Source organism: Topomyia yanbarensis, chromosome 3 (assembly GCF_030247195.1).
Source record: "Topomyia yanbarensis strain Yona2022 chromosome 3, ASM3024719v1, whole genome shotgun sequence".
NCBI classification, from domain to species: Eukaryota; Metazoa; Arthropoda; class Insecta; order Diptera; family Culicidae; genus Topomyia; species Topomyia yanbarensis.
The window spans coordinates 72,859,963-72,867,052 of record NC_080672.1 but is presented as its reverse complement, the minus strand read 5'-3'; positions in this window follow the sequence as shown (position 1 = coordinate 72,867,052).

Genomic DNA, 7,090 nt, shown 5'->3' with positions numbered 1-7,090 from the left:
ACAAAATGATTGTATATATAGTATATAGTCCCTTTGGCGATTGTTTACTTTTTTGGTCCCACCTATCAGCATTGAAGTATCGCCCTTACGTTTTTTTACAATACCAATTTTACAATTGGTGGGGGTTTGGTGAAAATCGATCTTAATGTCTAAACGGCATAATTCCGAAACCGTAATTTTTGAAATTTTAAAATTATGCAGAATTAATTTTTCAGAAAATAGTAACAAGCAAAAAAGTACCAAAGTCCAAAAAAATCAATTTTTGTCAAACGTAATTTTTTCGAGTTTACATCAAATCTCAATGTTTCATGCATTATAATGTCATTTGGCATCAAAAATACAAATTTGATTTTGAAAATTTTTCATTTCAGTTTATATTGGAATTTGCTGTGTGATTGCACTCTTCAACTCGTAACTCCGGATCCGGAAGTCCAATCAATAAAAAAAAATCAATTACAGCCGATGGGAAGATTGTACCTTTCATTTGAGACTAACTTTGTGCAAATCGATCCAGCCATCTCTGATTAACAGAGGTCATATTTTTTTTCCACATACACACATACTCACACATACATACAGACATGCATACACACACAGACATTTTCCGATCTCGACGAACTGAGTCGATTAGCATATGACACTCGGCCCTCCCGGTCGGGATTAGATCGACGAATTTTAGAGTGAATGAGAAAGGCAAAAACATTTTTAGCAAATGTTGAAATTTATGCATTTTTTGGTGAGCAATTCTATGTTTCATAGACATTAAATCAATTTTAACTTCGCTTCCTATTAAATAAAGACCCTTATTACAGTACATCTCTACAAAAACGAGATCAATTTGAAAATAAATCTGAGGATTATGATTGATTACAGAACTCTGGAATTTTCTATTGGAATGTTTTCAGGCAGAAATTTGATATTGATGCTATTAGATAACTGTGAAATCAAGACCAAGAGATCAGTTACATATCAGGACCCCATTCCGACAATTTATCAAAAGTCCTCATGATGTTTACAACAACAGGTTATCAATCTACGGATCAGATAATTGTTATTGTAATATTGAATTAAATCAGTCTGCATCAATAAATTTTCAACTTCAATCCGATATTTTTTTTGGGTGTGGTGGAGGGGGGAGGGGGGTTGTATGGTGTTAAACCCCAAAACCTTCTCTTGGCTACGCCGTTGCTTGAAGTTATTTCGCTTTTCATTTTCCGATATGTTTCAGATCGATCCGATGGTTATAAGTTGGAAAAATTACCGTCAGAAGGTTCGCACAAATGAACATTTTTGTACTGATAAGTTATCAAGTTCCTTCCAGACAACTTGGAAGTGTTCGGTGATTATTTCTAGCGGTTGTAGATAGTAAAATGAAATACAAAATTCGTTTTATCGAAATAATGTTTGGCTTATTTCAATGGATTATTACTATATTGAACAATAAATAGGCGACAAAGAGTAATCAACAAACAACAAGCCATAACTTTTAAAGTATTCAAAATAGATATTTGAAGTCTTCAGTAAAGTTATTCGCAAAAGTAAGAGCTACAAATTTGCTGATGGCATCATTTCGATATAATCACTTCCAAAAAAATTTGTGAAAATATCTCACTCATAGGGGGATTAATCAGCAAAAGCACAATACCAAAAGAAAGGGCATATTGCCTCCATTAAATTCTCCGAAGATACTATTGACCTAAAATAAGCCGTTTTGTCGTCAATAATAGATTACATGTTTTTGGTCATATTTCTGGCTATGGGAAATGATAAAAATCTTTCGTCCGCATTTAATGTTAAATATCTCTTTTGATAATAGTCCGATTACAACAATCTATAGCTTGTTCGAAAGGTATTCGTTAAAGCTGTCTAAAAACATATAAATTGTTAATCTATATTGTCAATTTCGGCAGATAATTCAAAAAAACTGCAAAAAACGCCATTTTTGCGCATTCAAACATTCATATCTTGGAAACTAAACATCAGAATCAAAAACAAATTAATAGCGTTCATACTGTTTTTTAGTTCTTTCATTTAAAATTGGTTTGGATAAGATCGGTTCAGCCATTGCTGAGAAACACGAATGAGAATTTGTCCGTTACATACACACACACAGACACACACACACACAGACATTGTCCCAAATCGTCGAGCTGAGTCGATTGGTATATAAGACTCGGCCCTCCGGGCCTCGGAAAAAATCTTAAAAGTTTGAGCGAATTCTATACATTTCTTTTATAAGAAATGTAAAAAGAATATAACTTGAGCTTTTTTGTGTAAACCTGTTTTAACCAAATAGATAGATATTGTCATTATCCCATATGCTAGGCTCGAAACCAAGACATGCAAAATAGGGTCGAAATACACTCTACTGCCATAATATTTATTTATTAAGGCTTTAACCTCAAGAGTCCTTCGTATTTTTAAAAAATGATATACATTTCAAGGAAACAATTCATTTTACAATTCAAAATGGATTAAAAGAAATAAATAAAAAATCGAATGTTATTTCTTTCGACTATTCTGGGCACACTGCTTTCCGTTTCTTGGGTTAATTTTCTCTCTTGGTGGCTAGTCAGGTTTAGTCTCTGCCGCTTGATGATCATTCCGTCCGCCTTCTCCCACGCTTGTGTTGTGTCACTGTCGTCGTCGTTTTGATTTTCTCTGTTACATGTTTGGTTGCTTTTGTGTTTTCTAGTGACTCTGGTATAATCGTCTACATTCTCGTTTATTTCTTTCCTATAGGTATGTTAACTATTGCCATGGGGATACCGTGGAATACTGTTTGTCCGGCGTTTATTTGGCTGGCTGCTTGTAGTGTATAAGAAGTTGTCGACGACTGTTTGATGGTGTTGATTGTAGTAGATGAATTTTCCTTAGTTATTAAGACGCATGGCTTATCGTAGTGGCCCATCTGGTTACAGAACCGGTACGTGCGCGTCTGCCCAGGATATGTGCATAGGGTTCTTTGTATGCAGTTAACATGCTCTCGAAAATCAAGTAAGAAGGCAAAAATTGGTTCAGCCGCATTCGCACAACCCGATCACCGTTGAGAATACCAGGGAACAGTTTTGTCCAAGTGTCGCTTGTGACAAATTCCACTTCTCCATATTTCAACATGAATGCTTTACAGTAATCCGTGCTTGCGCGCGGTGCCAAATCGTGTGGGCGAATTTCCGTCAGATCGGGGTCCATATACACGGGTATCTTAATTTTGTCGATTTCATATTCGACGTCGTGTTGCATGTTGTTCCTCGCTACGAAGCTTTCTGCATCGGCTAAGGTGTTGGACGTTATTAGTACTACTTGTCTCGTATGATGTAGCTGTATGAGTGAAACTTCTATAAGAACAAGTTCCATTTTCACCTTCAGGAACCAGGAATTAGAATATACTGGCTCAAATCGCACGTTCACCATATGTAGTCGAAGATTTGTGCCTTGCCTTATCTTCTCGTCATTTCCCTGATCGGAAGGAAAGGAGAAGGAGGAGGGAGGAAGTAGAACTTGAAGGGTGGGAAAAATAAGGGCACAAAATGAGCAACAGGTAAGTAAACTTACAAGTGGTTTAAATCGCCTGTGAGAAAACCCAATACTCTTTATCGCATTGAATAAGTAGTTGCATAGCAGATGATACTTCGGATTTACAAAGATCACATGAAAATGATTCAGCGCGCTGAATAGCATCCATGTGATAACTAAGTTTGAAGTGGCCGGTTAAGGCCCTGGTAAGTATGCCGCAGTGGAATTTCGAAATATCTAGGAGATTCTTCGAAATCACTGGACATGGTTCTTCTAGAAACGTTTTTGTTTGGCGACAAGTTTGTAGATTTTTCCAATAAATGCGGAGCTCGGACGAAAAAATAGTACCGGTTTTTTCTGTTATCCAACTTGTCGAAATTGGCAGGGCGGGTAAAAACTAACGAAATCAATCGCTACACCTGAGCTGGCCAATTCGTTAGCCCATTTCTTTCCTGTAGTACCGGAATGTCCGGGCACCCAGATAAGATAGATAGTGTTGACAATGCTTAGTTCTTCGATTTGGGGTTCGGCACGCGATCACTAGTATGGACCGTGATTTGTCTGAGCTAAGGGCCTATATTGCAGGCTGACTAGCGGAGTAGAAGTTTATAACTTTGCCGAACAGGCTCTGTTGAAGGGCTGATCGTACGCGAAGCACAAGATGCTTGGAATACAGTACAGTATCTACCTAGTGAGTGAAATTGTTCCAATCTCATTTCACGACAGTAGACACTAGCACCAGCACGTTCCACCATTAGAGAGCCGTCAGCGTAACAGGCCACTTGTGTCTGTTGTTGTCTTTCCATATATCCAGACAACCACTCCTCTCGAGAGAATCTTCACATGGAATGTCTTGTAAGGAAAACTACATGTGAGTGTACCTTCGCTGGGAGCAAGAATATCTTCACCCCATGTAACCATTTGTAACCACAATTGCGTATAACTGGTAGCAAGATCAACATGGTTACTGTTCTAAAGCCCAGTATCCTGCAGTCTGTATGCACATGGTAGTCCTTCTTGTTAGAGGTGTATGTATAATGGTTTGATATTGAGAAGGGTCTTATGGGAGCAGCAGTCGGCGTTGTGGTGAAAGCACCAGTCAACTTCATTAGCGCCATTCTTAGCAGATGGTTTAGCTTTGACTACACCGTCATCACCTCTCTCCTCTGCCACCACAGAAGGCATCCGTATGACAGTATTGGACGTGCAATAGTCTTATAAAGAGGGGGTGGGCGTAGCGTAGTTGGTAAATCGATTGCCTTGTACGCAGCGCATCTGGGTTCGAGTCCCGACTCCGCACATAGGATTAGAAATTTTTCATAAGAGTTTTTTTTAACCCGAAGTGGCCCAATAGATGTATTCGGGTTTGAGACGCCAGGTACTTCCAAAAGTTCGTCTGCATTACCCGACAGTCATGCAAACTTTCTTCACACTGAACTCAATGTCAGTAGACCACTGTTCATCAGCTCTTAATGTTTGTTGCATTAAGTCAAAGATTGTTCCGATGCAAAGTCCAGAAATTAGTATTTGGTAATCGTCAGTAAACCCACAGGTTGGAAATCCAAGCTCGTTGAGTTACTTCAACAAGCCGTCGGCAACTAAGTTCCATAACAAACGTGACAGAACGCCACCCTGAGGACAACCGCTAATACTCAACTTCCGCGTCTCTGCCTGTCTTATTACTAAGCATTGTGTATTCAACCCGAGATAACGTAGATTCTCCGTGACCGCGCTTCCATTCCAGAATAGACTGGAAGGACAAAAGCACCCTCAGTATCTAGGAACACACCCAAACTAAATTGTTTGAGTGAGAAGGCCTTCTCAATGTTGTAAACAATAGCGTGAAGCAAAGTGATCGTGGATTTTCCACACTGATATTCATGTTGTATTTTGTACAGTGGATATTCAACTAAGCTAACGTTCCTGATGTGATGATCGATTATCCATTCCAAAGCGTTTAGATGTAAAAAAACTTACAGATTACAGGTCTGAAACTTTTGGCTTCTTCATAGTTTGAGCGCCCTCGGTAAACATTCAAGATATGTTTGAGAATATTAAACCCTTTTGCAGCAACACGGGAAAGATTTTTTGTTTTGCAGGCAATTTGCACGAAGCAAAGCTTTCAAATGTCCACTTGACCGATTCAGTGGTAACCAAGGTGTTTGATAACACCCGCGAATCCGAATCACCACAATGAGATCTGTGAACATTGTTGAATTCCGCATTGATACAACCTGGAAAGTGTGTATCGAAGAGACAATTAAGAACATATTTTTCGTCCGTTACATGCGCACCATCTCTGGAGTAAGGAGTTCATTTGAAAATCTTTCGATTTTTAGTGTTTTATTTTACGAACTAAAAAGCAGCACACACACGCCGCACCCTGCACTGTGTTGAACTCAATTTAAAACCCACCCCACCGATTCATTTTGCAAATCATGTAGTGTATACGACTCGAACCATACTATAGAATTTTTGTATTCGTTCGTTTGAAATCGCGCGAACGATAAACTTTACACACAGCAAAGAAACGAGTGGAAATTCGAACGAGGTTAACAGCGTTTAGCCACTTTTTGTACCGTCCGGGCGTTATAGTCATTATGTTGCTCGTTTGGCAGACGAGCGACGAATGATTGATTCCAACGGACACGCGGGGCACCACTATTTATAACTTCACGTATTTGATTGAGTCTCTGAGGTGCCACATCCCCGTATTGACGGCTCCGGCTAAACAACGAGCTATCTGCGTTTGAAGGGCAACTGCAATCATGCTGCAGCTGTTACTGTGTCAAAAAGCAAACTGATAATTTTTTCCTCCAGACCATGCTTATTTATCGCAATGCTAGCTCTCTCGGTCGCATGGTACGGACCAATCATGGTGCAGATATTTACTGCTTTCGCAAAATCTATTATTTTCATTATTTGCCTTTATTATACATTTTATGGAATTAGTTAATTACTAGCCCCTGGATTGAAACGTTAAAAGTATTCTATTTCCCAAATTTATCCTGAACACACCCATGTTAGAAAACTCGGACAAAAGTTTTATCTGGCTACAGTACAAGGTGCCCAGAAAATTTAAGATTGTTTTCGGCGATAAATTTTCCCAGAAATGTTCATGTTTTAAATAATCTAGCAAGGAATTTTCAGCTGCAGACTCAAAACTAAGCTTTTCATCAAGAAAACGATGGACGGTGGTACCGCGACAATAAAGTGCGTTTTTTTACAAAAATATTAATTCGCCCAGCTGCCCACAAATCCGCCAAAGAACAAAGTATTGGGCAATTATCAAGCGGAAGTTAAAGAAAACTGGAAAGACGGCGGAGGATGTTGATGTTGAAACAAAAAGCACCTGAGGTTTTCGAAGTGAGTGTGTATACCCGTGTAGGAATAATTTTGATTTCTCGTCTTTCATGCTGCATAACTTTTTAAACTGTGCTCTTATCAAGGCGAAACTTCCATCACTGAATCACGTGTATTTTAATGCACATTTGAAGTGTAGATCTTTTGTTTGCTGTTAGTCGCGAAGGGTATGCAAGTGACTTTATTGACAGAAGGCATTGAAAGGTAATGG